The sequence below is a fragment of the Malaya genurostris genome, chromosome 2, assembly GCF_030247185.1.
Source record: "Malaya genurostris strain Urasoe2022 chromosome 2, Malgen_1.1, whole genome shotgun sequence".
NCBI classification, from domain to species: Eukaryota; Metazoa; Arthropoda; class Insecta; order Diptera; family Culicidae; genus Malaya; species Malaya genurostris.
This window is the reverse complement of record NC_080571.1, coordinates 13,960,363-13,975,459: the sequence shown is the minus strand read 5'-3', so window position 1 is coordinate 13,975,459 and position 15,097 is coordinate 13,960,363. Positions and strand designations below refer to the sequence as shown.

Sequence of the window (15,097 nt, the reverse complement as noted above, 5' to 3'; positions counted from 1 at the left end):
CGAAAGGGTCATTTCGCCGAAAGGAACATTTCACCGAAAGGGTCATTTCGCCGAAAGGAACATTTCACCGAAAGGGTCATTTCGCCGAAAGGAACATTTCACCGAAAGGGTCATTTCGAATACATCATATTATTATTTTTTTGTGTTATTATGCCTCCTGTATAACTGCTGTGGCGCAGCCACATAACCGAAGCCAAGATGGCTCGGTGGCAATTGCAGGAATTGGCGAAATGACCCTTTCGGCAAAATGGCTTTCGGCGAAATGACCCATTCCGCGAAACGGCTTTCGGCGAAATGACCCGGATCCGTCTGAGACTACTTCAAAACCGTCGTCCCAGTGCAAAAAAGGCAAGCAAGCGTAATGAATTTTTCTCATTGTTCCCCAAAATTTGAGAAAAACTATGTTTTTGAGTTATCAATGGTTTTCTCACACTGTTGAAAATTTAATCATAAATAACTGATATTATTTCTGATATCATTGAGAAAGGTTTATGTTGGCGTTTGGTTCAACTCGAAATATTTAAGTTCTACCCATTCTTTTAAAGGGCAAATTTTGAAAAGGCACCTCGTACTAAAATAATATGTATTGACGTCAAAAGTGAAAAAGTGACGTGAAATTTCGCATCGTTCTTTGGGAATATTATTAATAGTTCTAGAAAGAACCGATTTGAAGAATTCAGGAATTAGGAACTGGATCGAAGGTCAAAAACTAAATTCACAACTTAGAACAGATACAGAATTTAGTGGCAATTTAGTTATAGAACTATAATTTCAGTTTCGAAATCTAGTTCCAGCATGCAGGCTGTGAATTCTAAACTTGTATTCTGGAACTAAGTTTTGAAACTGAATTTTGGAACTAAATTCTAAACCTGAAATGAAGTTCAGAATTCAATCCAAAATTCAGTTCCCGAATCCAGAATAAGTACTAAGAAACCAAATGTAATTATTAACTATCTGTTGTTTGCTGTGAGTTGAAGACGACTGCTCTTCCTGACGATCGATGTCCAAATGAGAGCACGACCTGAATGTTTCAAGCAATATATCAGGTTTGTTGTTACTGAGATAAATTATGATGAAATTAGGGCAATCATGCTGAAAATTGTTACTCAGATTTGAGCTGGTAATATTTTTCTCGGTTTGGCACGCGAATTTCCGATGTTTCCCGTTTTTGTCGTGAATACGACTTACTTTACTATGGGGCGCCTTTTCAAAATTGTACAAGAATGGGCAGAATTTTAACACGAATATTTCTTGATGTACCTAACCCAACAACATAATTTTGTCTACAAGCTATCGGAAATATGATCTGGGATTTGTGATTAAATTTTTAACAGCGTGAGAAAACCATAAATAATTGAAAAACAAAGTTTTTTAAAACGTTTGGAAATAATGAGGAAAATTCATCACGCTTGCTTGCCTTTTTCGCACCCGGACGAAGGTTTTGAAGTAGTCGAGCACATATCAGTTCTGATTATCTACTGGACTAACTTTGATTGAAAATCGTTCATTTCTTCTAGTGCTTCAGACGGAACTGGATGTCGAGGTGAGGTTCTCCCACCAACATCAGTAAGAATAAAACAAGCATAAAGCGTGAAACGCTCAGGTCGTGCTTTCATTTGGACTTCGATCGTCGGGAGCAGCAGTCGCCAGTAATGAGAGCAGACCTTTAGCGTGGTACAAAACCTCAAACGTTTAGGTCGTTCGGACTTCGATCGTCGGGAGGAGAATTTAGTTTCAAAATTATGCTTCAGGAACTTAGTTCCAAAACACGGGTTTAGAGTTCCGAACCTGCATGTTGGAACTGGATTCCGGAACTGAATTCAGTTTTGAAACTAGTTCAAAAACTAAATTGCAATTGAATTCTGAGCCTTTTCTATGTCCTGAATTTAGTTCTTGAACTTAGGTCCAGTCCCTCATTCCTGAATTCTTCGAGTCGGTTCTCTTTAGAACCATTAACATATTCCCAAAGAACTATGCGAAATTTTACTTTACTGTACTATATACGGTGCTTTTTTCAACCAGTTGAAGTTCGTAGTTGTTGTCGGAACTTTCTATTAATTTGCTATATAAAATGCTTTGCACCGACTCAGTTTAGGTGCCTCGTTTCAAATTCTTGTAGTGAAAAGGAGGAAAGCTGGCATAATTAATACAAATGATCAACTAATTGATATTCGAAAGTAAGAAGAAAGCGTTTCAGTTATATTCGTATTCACGATATCCAGTTATGTCTGTGACATTACACACCCGTACTTTTTTCCCGATGATTTTCCCGGTCATTTGCCACCCAGAACCATCCTTTATTGATCCAGTTTTTGCATTATCCTTACAAGTTAACATCATTACAGGTTTGTTTCCGTTTTGATATACATTCTATACGAAATTGGTGAACTGCCGGATCGATTAAACATCTGACGCAATAGAACCCGTAACGTCGAGTAGATCAAATGGCAACAACTAGGTTGAAGTGCCCGTATATCAAATTTCGAACAGAAACCGTTCGATTTTTACCGGGCAGAACAATAAATGTCCAATTCGTTGGGACTCTGCTCGTTTCGGTGAAAGAAAACGAAATCCGTGAATTTACCGACTTCATTTTCAGCCGTCCATCGTCTGGTGGAACCGTGCTTGTTTGACTATGTTCAGTATGCTAAAACTGTCATTTCCAGTAATCCAAACATAGAATGTTCGCGCTTGTTCTCAACAACGGCAATAATGACGACGACGCTGATGATGTCGAGGGAATTACGAACGAAAATCGGAAGCATAAATATCATTCTGTGTCACCGCATAAAATGGACTGTTATAACGATCGTTTATTTTTTTTATGCATTCTCCTTCCCTCCTTCGTTCCCCACATCGCCGTAGTCACCGCACAATCGTCAACGGTTTTTTTTGCTGTTGGCGTTTGTTGTTATTATTTTTGTGATTATGCTTTCGACGGATCGAATGGTTGTGCGTTTTAATAAATATCAGAAAAAATACATCATTTTGTCGTACTCTCCTCTCATACGTGCGTTCTCTCTTTCTCTCTTTCTCTGTCTGCCTCTGTCCCCGTCTGATTTCTCCCTATCAAATTTGGTTTCTTTTGTTCTTTGTCGGTCACGCAGGAAAGTGCAGAAGCTAAATAAACACAGAGCAATTTGATACACTTCACACAAATACGCGTTTCTCGTGTCGATTTCGGTTTTTCGTTTGTATGAATCATCAGCAGAGGGACGACTGTGAGCGGTGTTCAATTTGTGCATGTGCTATCGCTAGAATATTGAACCACTGAACCTCTTGATCCGAGATTCATAGACCGGCGGTGGAAGCATATCAATTTGTCTATAGATCGACGCGATCCGTGTTCTCAACATTTGTCAACCTAAAAATTAATTTTCATGCGAAGCGACGATTATAACGACACGGCGATTATTCAATTAAATTTTAATCAAACAGCTGCGGCCGTTGCACTTGTACTTCGACCTCCCCCTCCCTTCCCCTTTCCTTTCATCGGTATTAGTACCAAGACATATCTGCTGCTGGTGCTGGTTCTGGTGCTGCTGAATCACACTGTCATCGATTCTTCCTTCCATCGCTGAGTTTCGCACCGTATGGCATTTAATTCAATTTCCTGTTCTGCTCGCGAACGTTGTGCAGAGCACAGCCCTCCTACCGAACGGAAGACTACAATCGTATCATTACAGTGAAACACCCAACCGACTAGACACTTAATTTTCCTCAACGCATCTCCACCATTTCTCCTCTAGGAAGCGGCGTCAGCAACAACTCCCATTTGCACTTCCTTCACTGCGCCCGATGAAGTATGTATGGATTTCCCTAACAACACTCCCAAGTGGGTCGTAGCATGCTGTGCCAAGATGGGATTTCTTTTTTCATTGATTTCACACCACTGCACTTTGATTTTGGAGCGCGGGTTCTTCCGACCCACAAAAAAAATCACTGCATCTTCATCATATTTGCTTGCACAATTTCCACTTCTTGTCCGTGTTATTTTTTTACGACCAGGGATCCCCACGGGATGCAGTTTTTCTCTGTACGATGTTCTTTTGCCTTCTGCTGTATCATACACTGCCGTTTATTGCATCGAAGGGTAAAACAAGCAAACCGACCGGCGGCACAGCTAACTTCCAACGAATCCGAACCGAACCGAACCGAACCGGACGGGAGCGAAACTAGAACTGACGAACGGGAAACGGATCGTCAAATCGAAAACGGAAAAACTTCACCTCGGTTCCGTCGTGCTGCATGCGTCGTCTTCGTTCTACCAGCCTACTCGGTTCTCGGTTGCTCTGTGTTTGTTTGTCGTGCCGGGTGAAGACACTCGGTCACTCACTGCAGCACTGGGTGATAGTTTTTTTTCCCTCCGAACAGAATCTGCCGAATCGAAATGAGTTACTGGTGGGTGAGTGCGATGCGTGCAATATTGCACTGTTTCCTTTCCAACTAATCGACGGTAATGTTCTTGGTGAATTATGATGGGGTAATAATTTCAAGTGGTACAACAGTGTGCCGGTCGGTTTTAGGGAGACGATACGATGTGCCGCTACCTTTGTTCTAGGATATGCTCTGGAAGTACTTCATAACTCGTAAACCTCATTAAACAAGAAACTAAACTAACATTTTGATGTATATTGGCATCCTAGTTTTAGAGACTGAAAAGTTTTGCATATCATCAGCTTTCTACATTTAGCATTGTATTTTATATAGGATAAAGTGGAACAAAATGTGTTACAGAACAAACTCTTGCAAACATTCGCTGAACTGATAGTTTCTGTGCAGCATACAAAACCAAAGAATATTTACATAGACAATTATAATTCAGTGGAAAATTGTTACCAATGTGTGAAATTTTATTACATTTCGGTTAGTCAGAAAAAAGTGATAGAGAAGTTACTTTTATCATTTTCAAAATAATGGAATCAAAACATGTGTTAATTCATTGTTGCTTCTTGATGAAAAAAAACTGTACAAGCAATGGCTGCAAAAGTGTTATCCGGACTCTGCTCCAACTAAAAGAGCCATTTGTTATTGGTTTGTTGAATTTAAACGTGGTCGTACAGTCATCGATGGTTACAAATTTGTTATATACAATAGGAAATAAAATTACGTGATATAGCTTGGATCGTAAAGATATCAGAAGGTAGTGTGTTTACAATTATGGATGAACATTTTATTTGAATTCGCAGACGATCAAAAACAACAACAACGTGTTGATGATTCAGAGCCGTGTTTAGCCTTATTTACAAGTAATGAATCAGATTTTTTTTGCTTCAACATGTAACAATGGATGAAACATGGATATACATGATACAGGTAACATGCAAAATAATTGATTTTTTATGCAAAATAATTGCCTTAAACGTTGAGGTAACACCAGATCTCGACATTTTATGCAATTCTAAGACATTCGGCAGAAAAAAACGAAAAAATTAGAGATACGACCGAGCGCAATAGCATTAAAAATGGAACGTTTCTAGGGTCTTCATAATTAATACAAAAATAAAGATGATAATGATGATGATACACTAAACTGAAAACTTATTCAATTGACTAATTACAAACTTGGTCTAGTTTAGGCGCTTATATTGTTGGCGAATGATAAAATTGACAATTAGATTCTTCTTTGATAATTGATTCTATTCAATTTTAATCCCTTTCCACAAATTTTTACATTGTTAAGTTTTTGAATAACGTCCTTTAACTAGAAGTCAATTATGATGAATTCAAAGTTACTTGAAAGCTCAATTTTAGATACAAACAACCTAAAGATTTAACAATATTGAAGCTTTGGAATCATTTCAATTAGGAAAATCCATTACCAGAGAACCAAAATGAAATACTCAATTCAAACCAATTTTTCAATGGTATGCATTTGAAATATTCAAATGACGTTATCTCATAAGTTTAAGTTAAATGTTTCCGAATCGATTGGTTGAAGAATTATATAAATCCATCAACAAATGACTGAGTTATAAGCGTTCAAAATTATGACAAAAAATGTTACGCGATTAGTTTTGCGTGTTTTACATTGACACCCAGCCTCGGGAAGCGAAGTGTAAGGCATTTTTAATGGCAAAATCGACCAAAAATTTGCTAAATACATGGGATATACCAAAAGAATCGCTATATACCACGCTGATTCGGTTCTTCAATAGCTAGATGATATATAAGATACTCAAGCGAAAACGGTGTTGCGCAGACAACAGGAAATTTCACCAACACATAATGCAAAAGCGACAATCCAGCGAGCGAACGCATATACAATCCAGTCATCAGCTCACTGGACGAGCTACTTGTTTCATACACAGTCAAGCATCGACTAGGTAAAGAAACATTTTGCAACATATACCTATTTATAGATTTCTCTTCATACTACGCATAACGATGCGGTGTTTTTTATGCATGACGCAAAGCCTCCTATGCCGAACAAGTAGTTGACATCATTTTGTACAACAGGGATTGGTGTATGGAAACATAGGTCGATTCCAACCATTTTTTCAATAGTATGCTATTGAATTACTGAAACGACGTCGTCATACATGTTTAAGTTAAAAGTTTCCAAATCGATTGGTTGTTAAATTATAACAATCCATCAACAAATGACCGAGTTATTAACGTTCAAAATTATGACACAAGAAGGTTACGCGACTATTTTTGAAGCTTTTAATTGACACCCGGCCCCATATAGTGAAGAGTAAGGCATTTTTAATGCCAAAAATCGATTTCGGAATTCCAGAATCGATTCTTTCCAAAAATTAATCCACACTTCGTACATGTTCACTGGGCTCAAAACAATCGAAGGGTTTCGTCGAACTTGCAATGTTTTAGTCCTTATAAATATCGAGTGATTTTCATATCTCGACAGCGGGGGCAACGTTTTTGGGAATTGCGTTATTTTACTCTGGTTCGCCTTTCCAGAATAAGTCAAAATTGGTTAATATAATCATTTTAATTCTATACCATCGAAAATATGTTTAGCTTTTTTCGATCAAATTTTCAGTAGTATGAGGATCGTAAATAACAAAATAAATCTAAACTTTTTGGTCCTGGTTCAGATTTCAGCTTCGAAACCCAGAATTTTGGTTTGGAACCTAGATTCCAGATTTCATTCTCAGAACCCATGTTCAGATTCAAGATGCAGAATTCAGGTTCATAATGCACGTCCTAAATTCATATCCAAAATCCTAGTATTGGTCGAAAATCTAGAATTCCTGTCCAAAATCCAGATCTATTATTCAGGTCCAGAACCCAGGTCCCGAATGCTGATCCAGATTCCAGGTTAAAAATCCAAGTCCAGAAATCAGATGCATAATTCAGGTTCTGAATTAAAGTTCATAAGTCTAGTCCAGAACTCCGGATTCTAGAACCAGAATCCAAGTTCACAATCCAGTTCCTAATTCAGAATCCATGTCCAAAATTGGTTTATAAAATCCAATTCTAGAACAGATTTAGAGTTTATGTCCAGAGTTCAGATACAGAATCCAGTTGTAGAATTCTGGTCTAGAATCCAGGTAACGAAACCAGATCCAGATTTATTTTTAAGATCTAGAATTCAAGTTCTGAATTCATAATTCTGGTCCAAAATCCATCTCCAGAGTCCAGGTCCAGAATCAAGATTCAGGATCCAGGATCAGGGTTCTACTCCGAAGTTTAGTTAAGAATATTGGCCCAGTGTACGTGTAGAATTAAGACTCAAAAATCAAACCTAAAGTTAATGTTCAAAATTGAGATCAACAATTCATTTAGGGGCTGGGGTCCACTAGGAAATTGATAGTACCTATTAGCTCTCTCCGGACTGTACCAGGCTAGATGCCGTGTGGAATCCGGCGGAAAAAAATGAACCAAGAATAGATCCACTGGGTTCCTGCTTCCATGTCGTAAAAGGCGACAATTGCAGGAGTTTCTTTTTCCTTTCAGTTATCAGATATTTTCAATGTTTTACTTCTGATTACTCTATTTTACTAAATCATCTCTTTATTCAACCTATCATTTTCCGTCTAGCTTCGGAGAAAAGTTTTATTAGGAATGATTTTTTCTTCCAAGTTATTGATTGTCTTTCAGGATTATAAAATGAACGATAAAAATCAACCATTGCTCAAATCCGTTTATATTACAAAGTTAATAACAGAGATAACATATATCGGTATATTGAATACATAGTAAAAAACACTGGATATTAATATTTCAAACAGTAAATGAATATTTTTCTCGGTAGCCGGTTGCCCAGATCAACTAATATAACCAATTGATAATTTTAATAATTAAAATAATAAAGAATCAAGACGCGTGTGAAATCTATTGACCTTTGTTTGGTGATTTAAAATGATTTTATAACAACTGTTTAGAATATTTCAATGCAATGAATCAACTTTTTTGTCTAAATTCTATTCGCTCGCTTCGCTTCGTTTTGTATCACGTAGTTTCATTTATAAAAACGTGCTTAATCCACCTAGCAGTGAGATGATACCTTTTTTTATCAATCCGCATGTGTTTTTTTTTGCATGACTAAAAAAACGCGAAAGGTAGATGCATAAACGAGTGACTGCATACTCGACATACATTGCATTATATTGCCAGCACAAAGTAACACATAAAACGATAATACTTTAAAACATTCTTGGTAGCCGGCTACCCAGAGCAATAAACACATGATAACATTATTAAAACATTTACTAACAAAGTATCCTCTCCTGTGATGCATGTGGGAATGCAGAGGATTCCTCGGTTCTTAGTAGCAACATGCATCGAACTAACAATCCTTTCCCTCCCAAGTAGATCTGCATTCGGACGTGGCCGGCGTCGGTATTGATCAGCATGCATGGTTCAATACAGTTTGCACAGTGTGAAACAATGTGTTATTCCCAAACATGTTACTTCAAAAAATCATTTTGCAATCTCAATTGGTCCAGATCAATAACGGAGTAGCAACACACGGGCGGTCTCTAATGCTAATGCTAATGCTAATGCTAAAATTGAGATCAACAATTCATTTCTAGAATTCTAGAGCAGAGTCCAATTTCATAATTCAGGTTCAAAATACATTTCCAGAATCCAAGTACTGGTGCAGAATCTAAAATTCGTGTCCAAAATTCAGCACCTGAGTCCTTGTCCAGAATCCAGTTTAACAATATTTTTCCAAAACCCAGGTCTCCATTACAGGTCCCGAAGTCAGATGCAGAACCCAGGTTCTGAATTCATTTCCAGTCGCTAGACCCAGAATAAAAGCTCAGAACAAAGGTTCAGAATTCATTCCCAGAACCAGAATACAAATTTATAATTCAGATACAGAATCAAATTCTGTATTTCTAGTGCGGAATCTAAAATTTAGGTCCAAAACTCATTTCCAGAATCAAGATTCAGAATTCTGTTTCGAAGTTCAGTTTAAAACTCAGATCCAGAATCCAAGCCCCAAATCCAAGTCCAGAATCCAGGAGTAAGTCGAGTGTTCAAAATTAGGGCTCAGGTTCATAATTCATTTCCAGAATTCCGCTTTCAAAATTCAGACCGATAATTCAATTCCAGAATTCATTTCCAGGATCCAGGCCCTAAATCCAAATTAAGAATACGTGTCCATCGTGAAGTATTTTGGGAAGGTTACGCAATCACTGTGAAAACTGACTTTTTAACCGAGATCATAGGGTGCTATTGAATTTTACCCGGATCGGACATCCGGTTTGGGAGAAACAGGTGCACTCGATTTTGCTCAGAGACAGCTCAACCGATTCTCTTCAACAAAGATTCAAATTAAAGGTCTTTTGGTCTCATGGTATGGTTGCTATTGAATTTCATCTGGACCCGACTTTCGGTTCGGGAGTTACGGGGTAAAATGTGCAAAATGAATTAAAAACGGGCAATCGATTTTCCTCGAAATCGTTTATTCAATTTTCACAAACGTAGGTTCAAATGAAAGGTCTTCTAACCCCATATAATCCTACCAAATTTCATCCGAATACTACTTCCGGTTCCGGAATTACAAACTGATAGGTATATAAATTTCATTTTCAGAGGCAGGTTTTGTATACATGACACGGAAACATTCAATCAAATACATTCAAACAGCCGTAGAATTCTTGAATTGGGTTTGATTTTGGGCACACCGAATCTTCATTTCAGATTCCGGAAGCATCGAAAGAAAGTTATCGTGTAATCCAAACCAGAAATCACTCCAATTTCTTAGAAGCGGATGAACCGATTTTTACAAACTCAGATTAAAACGAAAGGTCTTGCAGTCCCATACCAAACTCCTGAATATTATTTGGATCTGACATCCGATTACGGAAATATGGGGTAAAATGTGCAAAAAATTGTTAAAATAAGTGCACCAACTTTTCTCATCTCTGATTTGCAACGCTGCAACGATTTTCACAAAATTAAATTCAAATGAAAAATTTTGTTTGGATAGGTCTTCCGGTTCCGGAGTTTAGGGTGTAATGAGCAAAAAAATGAAAATATGTGTACTAATTTTTCTCTAAGATGGAGTGCCTGAATTTTACAAACTTAGATTTAAATTAGAGGTCTTATGATTGTATACAAAACTTCTGAATTGTATCAGGATCCGACTTCCGATTTCGGAATTATAGGGTAAAGTTTGTTAAAAAAAATTTACCATCGCTTAAATGGGCGAAAAAACAGGCCTCAAATCTACTCTGTTCGATAGGCATTATCAGTAGACGGTCAAAAAAACGGATTTCGGCTATCATTGTTCCCGGTTTCCGATGGTGGAGGCACCAGAAATAGTCGTCATATTTTCCCAAATGGATCTCACTCACTTTTCTCAGCAATAGTTTGACCGATTTTCACAAACTTATGCTCAAATTAAAGGTCCTGAGTCTCATACTAAATTCCTGAAATTCATCCGGATCCGACTTCCGGTTCTGGAATCATAGGGTGAAGTGCGATTAAAAATTTTTACCATCACTTGTAAAAAAAAAATCTAGTCATTACCAGTAGACGGCCAAACAAAGCGATTCCGATTATTCCTTCAAGAATCGAAAATAATCATTTTGAAGAAAACCACAGTATGGTTGATATGAGAAAGGCATCATTACACCACTAGGTGGATTAAAACAGGTTTTTTGCGTGGATTTCCGTACGTATCCCCTGCGTAAAAAGAGTCTTTAGTGTATAAGATGAAAGGAAGTTTTGGAACTACTGGTAGATCCATTGATAGGATGTGTATTAAACACTGTTAAATTTTTCATATATTGGATTGATAGTATCAATTATTTTTCTCCTGACAGGATCTACCTAGATGCCGTGTGGAATCCAGCAGGAAGAAAAATCTACCAAGAATAGTTCCACTGAGTTCCTGCTTCCATGTCGTGAAAGGCGACAATTGCAGGAGTTCCTCTTTTACTTCTTTCAGTTACAGATTGTTTGAATGTTTCACATCACATTTACTAAATTATATCTTCATTCAACAAACAGTTCTTTCAAAAATGTTTGCGCATAATTTTCAACCGAATTATTTATTATCCGATTATATCCAGTATTTGAGAATACTTTTATTTCGTAATAATTTTCTTGTTCCATGTTATTTATTGTCTTTCAAGATAGTTTTGGAAACGAAGATGAATCTTGAGGTTACACATCACACTCCAAATTTAAACTACATAAATTAAAGACTCTTTCTCGGTAGCTGGCTGCCCAGATGAACCATTACTCAGGTAACCAATAAGCACATACTAATGCCGCATTATGACAGCACATAATCGCTAACTGACATTTCAATTGCTCATAAGACTGAATTAGGGCTGAATTAGGCAAAATATACGGCTATTAGACTATAATGTGAATTTATGGCTAGTGTGCATTGAGAAAGTTGAATTTTGATTGATTTACAACAGATTGCGTACGTATCGATATAGAGATATAGAGCTAGAAGAATTTTGGTACTCATTAAATGCTATTTTACAGCCCTTATTAGTACTTTTTGTTTGGCTGCAACCAATCAACCGTTTTTCTTTGGTAAATAGTAAAAATACAGTAGAAAAAAATATACAATCAAGGCGCGCGTAAATTCTGCTGATCTTCGCTCAATGATGCTTAAAATGATTTAATATAATTTAAAAAATTAATACACGTACTTTTTATGTTAAATATATTTTTCGGATGAAAATTTAACATGTCACTATGAAAAACTACACCATACTTGAAAAATATTTGTAGTCGTTTTGCCCTGAAGAAGAAGGCCTTTAACGAAAAATAAATGTTTTGACGAGAAACAAATTGACCAAAAAGCCATCTCTTTATATGAAAAAAAATTAACAATTTTACATAAATTCAATTCACTAGTAGTTTCTACCGTAGAAGTCAATTACATTCAGAAATGTTTCGGGAATTATCAGTTCGTTCCACAATAGCATTTGAAATTCTCCTTTTAATCTTCATTTAGTAATTGTAAATTCAGTTTCGACAAAAAGAGCAGTGAATGAAGACTTTCCCGGATTTCGCATATCCAATATTGTTGAAACGTTCATTCGGGAAGTCCATGAGTTTTTATAAACCCGATCTCTTTCTCTCTCTCTCTCTCTCTCTCTCTCTCTCTCTCTCTCTCTCTCTCTGTGCGTGCGTGCGTGCGTGTGTGAGTGTGTGTCTGTATATATGTGTGTGTGTGTGTGTGTGTGTGTGTGTGTGTGTGTGTGTGTGTGTGTGTGTGTGTGTGTGTGTGTGTGTGTGTGTGTGTGTGTGTGTGTGTGTGTGTGTGTGTGTGTGTGTGTGTGTGTGTGTGTGTGTGGTGTGTGTGTGTGTGTGTGTGTGTGTGTATGTGAGAGTGTGTGTTTGTGTTTGTGTATGTGACAAATAATGTTACTCGATTTTCTCTGAGATTGCTGAACCGATTATCACAAACTCTGATTCAAATGAATGGTCTTACGGTCCCATAGATCGCTATTGAATGTTATTCTGTTCCGACTTCCGGTTCCGGAATTACAAGGCAAAATGTGCAAATATATGAGGAAAAGCGCACTCAATTTTCTCGGAAAGTTTTTAACTGATGTTTACAAACTAAGATTCAAATGAAAGGTCTTGAAATTCTTTGAAAAGTCTCCGAAAAGTTGATCCAGATCCGACTTCCGGTTCCGGTATTACGGTTAGTAAAAATTTTCAATTTCGTGACTATTTTTTCACAAGTGATGGCGATACGAGGTGCAATATATAAAACTACTTTGGGACTACTAGTCCCTGCTTTCCGCTTCAAAAAGCTTCAAAAACTCAACTCACTTCGATTCCCCAGCAACGGGTAAACCGATTTTCACAAATCATGATTCAAATTAAAGCTCTTATTGTCCTATAATGTTTGGTGCAATTTCATCTAGATCCGACATCCGGTTCCGAAGTTATAGGGCAATGAGTATCAAAACTTTCAAACTGTCATTCAAAATGATGCAAAATAGGCGCGCATCGGTACGTGCTGGTACGGAAGAAGAAGTAAACGCACTCGCTTAACACACAGCGTGCTTTGTTCAATTTTGTATAGCGTGCAGGGTTACCATATTTAAATCTGCGTTAACTTGGCATAGCTGTTTACAAATTGAAAAGGTGATGGTAGTTTATACCGAAGAAAGTTTTTGATTTTATTCAAGTTTGAAAAATAAAATCTTGACAGAGTCTTCTATTGATCAAAAACAGAAGTAATATGAGAAAGGCATCATTACACTACTAGGTGGCTTGAAAAAGGTTTTTGTTCTGTATTCCATGTAAACATATTTGACACTTTTTTCGAAAATATTTCTTTGAGAATTGTGGGATGTCCTCGAATGTGAATAAGCAGCGGAGTTTCGATGAAAAGTGAACGGCGCACAAAACAAATCCAATGGATGGACGGTCATGTTCAATTAAACATTTCCATAATTCAGTAGCAATTGTGGATCCGTCCAAGTCTAATATCTTTTTTTTAGAATTTGATTGCAGCTTTGATAAGTTTCACCATTCTTGATAGTTCGCCTCTCGGATAAGGCAAAAACTGCGGCAGTAAGAATCGAATTCAGATCGACTGTGTGAAAAACGATAGCCTTATCCATCCTGCTTTATGTCTTGAAGCAAACGATTCTTCCAAAATATTGAAAAAATATCTGAGTACTTTCATGATGATGACAATCGATAAATTGTCTAATTTATCACTTTTCGCTAGAAGCAGTGAGCGATAAGTTATGCTAGCTAGCAACTATAGCAAATGTATGTCGTGTGTTTTTTTTTTGTCTGTGCCATAACCCGTCTTCCCGGGATGCTGGATTATGTCCCATTCTAGAGATAGCGACGATGAAATAAAGACCGATTCTATCATAAAGCAGTTTTATCGTGCTGCTGACTTGGCTGCTGGTTCGGCCACAACTGGCATATCGATTTCTCGGGAGCTGTCATAATTTTTTCTTCCCGGTTTTTACCATAGCGTAAAAGTTTTTCTTCTTACTCACTCCTTCCAACCCATCGTAGCAGGCTGTGCTGTGCTGTGCTGTGCTGAGCGTTACCATCTATTATCATATTTCCTGTGGATATTCAGCTGCATTATAACCGCCACAGTATGCAAAGCTAACCTCCAAATGAGCTTATTCGAAAGGATTTTCAGTTGGAAGGCGGTACCGGAGTAAACTTACAGCTAGTGGAGTAGAGTTGAAAAAATGAAATAAACTATACCGAAAAGTTTCTCCACTTGGCACTAATCCCGTTGGAAGACAGTCACATTTCGCTATCCGTCGTTGTTCTGTTCCGACGCCAACCGAAAACGGCGTCCTCGCGATTTATTTTCTTCGTCGGTTTTTCCGGTTGAATAAGCGGATGAGTGTGGTTTTTCGTTTTTTTTTTCATTACACATGTGTGAAGAATAACAACCGAAGCGGGACACATGACACAGGAGATTTCCTCCGATTGTGTCCGGCTTTGCTAACAAATGTGAGCTCGTCTGTTCGTTTTTGATTAAACACTTGCTCGTGGTGTTCATTCAAAAGTAAACAAACTCAGCGAATGTCTTGTAGCTGTCATCTGCCAATCAGCCTACTTAATGAGGGTAAAACAAATTGAGATTAATTTCCACCCTGTTTCCGAACTGCCCAGCGACCGACCGAAACATGCTTTCAAATTCGGTTAGTTTGGCCGG

At 37.5% G+C, this 15,097-nt stretch overlaps 1 protein-coding gene across 14 annotated transcripts in view; it reads right to left on the bottom strand.

The window, feature by feature from the left end:
- LOC131426954 (uncharacterized protein CG43867) overlaps nt 1-15,097 on the bottom strand; it is a 618,008-nt gene that overhangs the window by 69,828 nt on the left and 533,083 nt on the right. The window contains exon 1 of one of the 14 annotated variants that reach the window (XM_058589763.1): nt 3,506-4,159. The exons of the other annotated variants lie outside the window; for them this stretch is intronic. The gene's annotated coding sequence lies outside the window, so the exon portion shown is untranslated. Of the gene's footprint in view, nt 1-3,505; nt 4,160-15,097 lie in introns of those variants that run through there. 14 annotated transcript variants of the gene reach the window in all.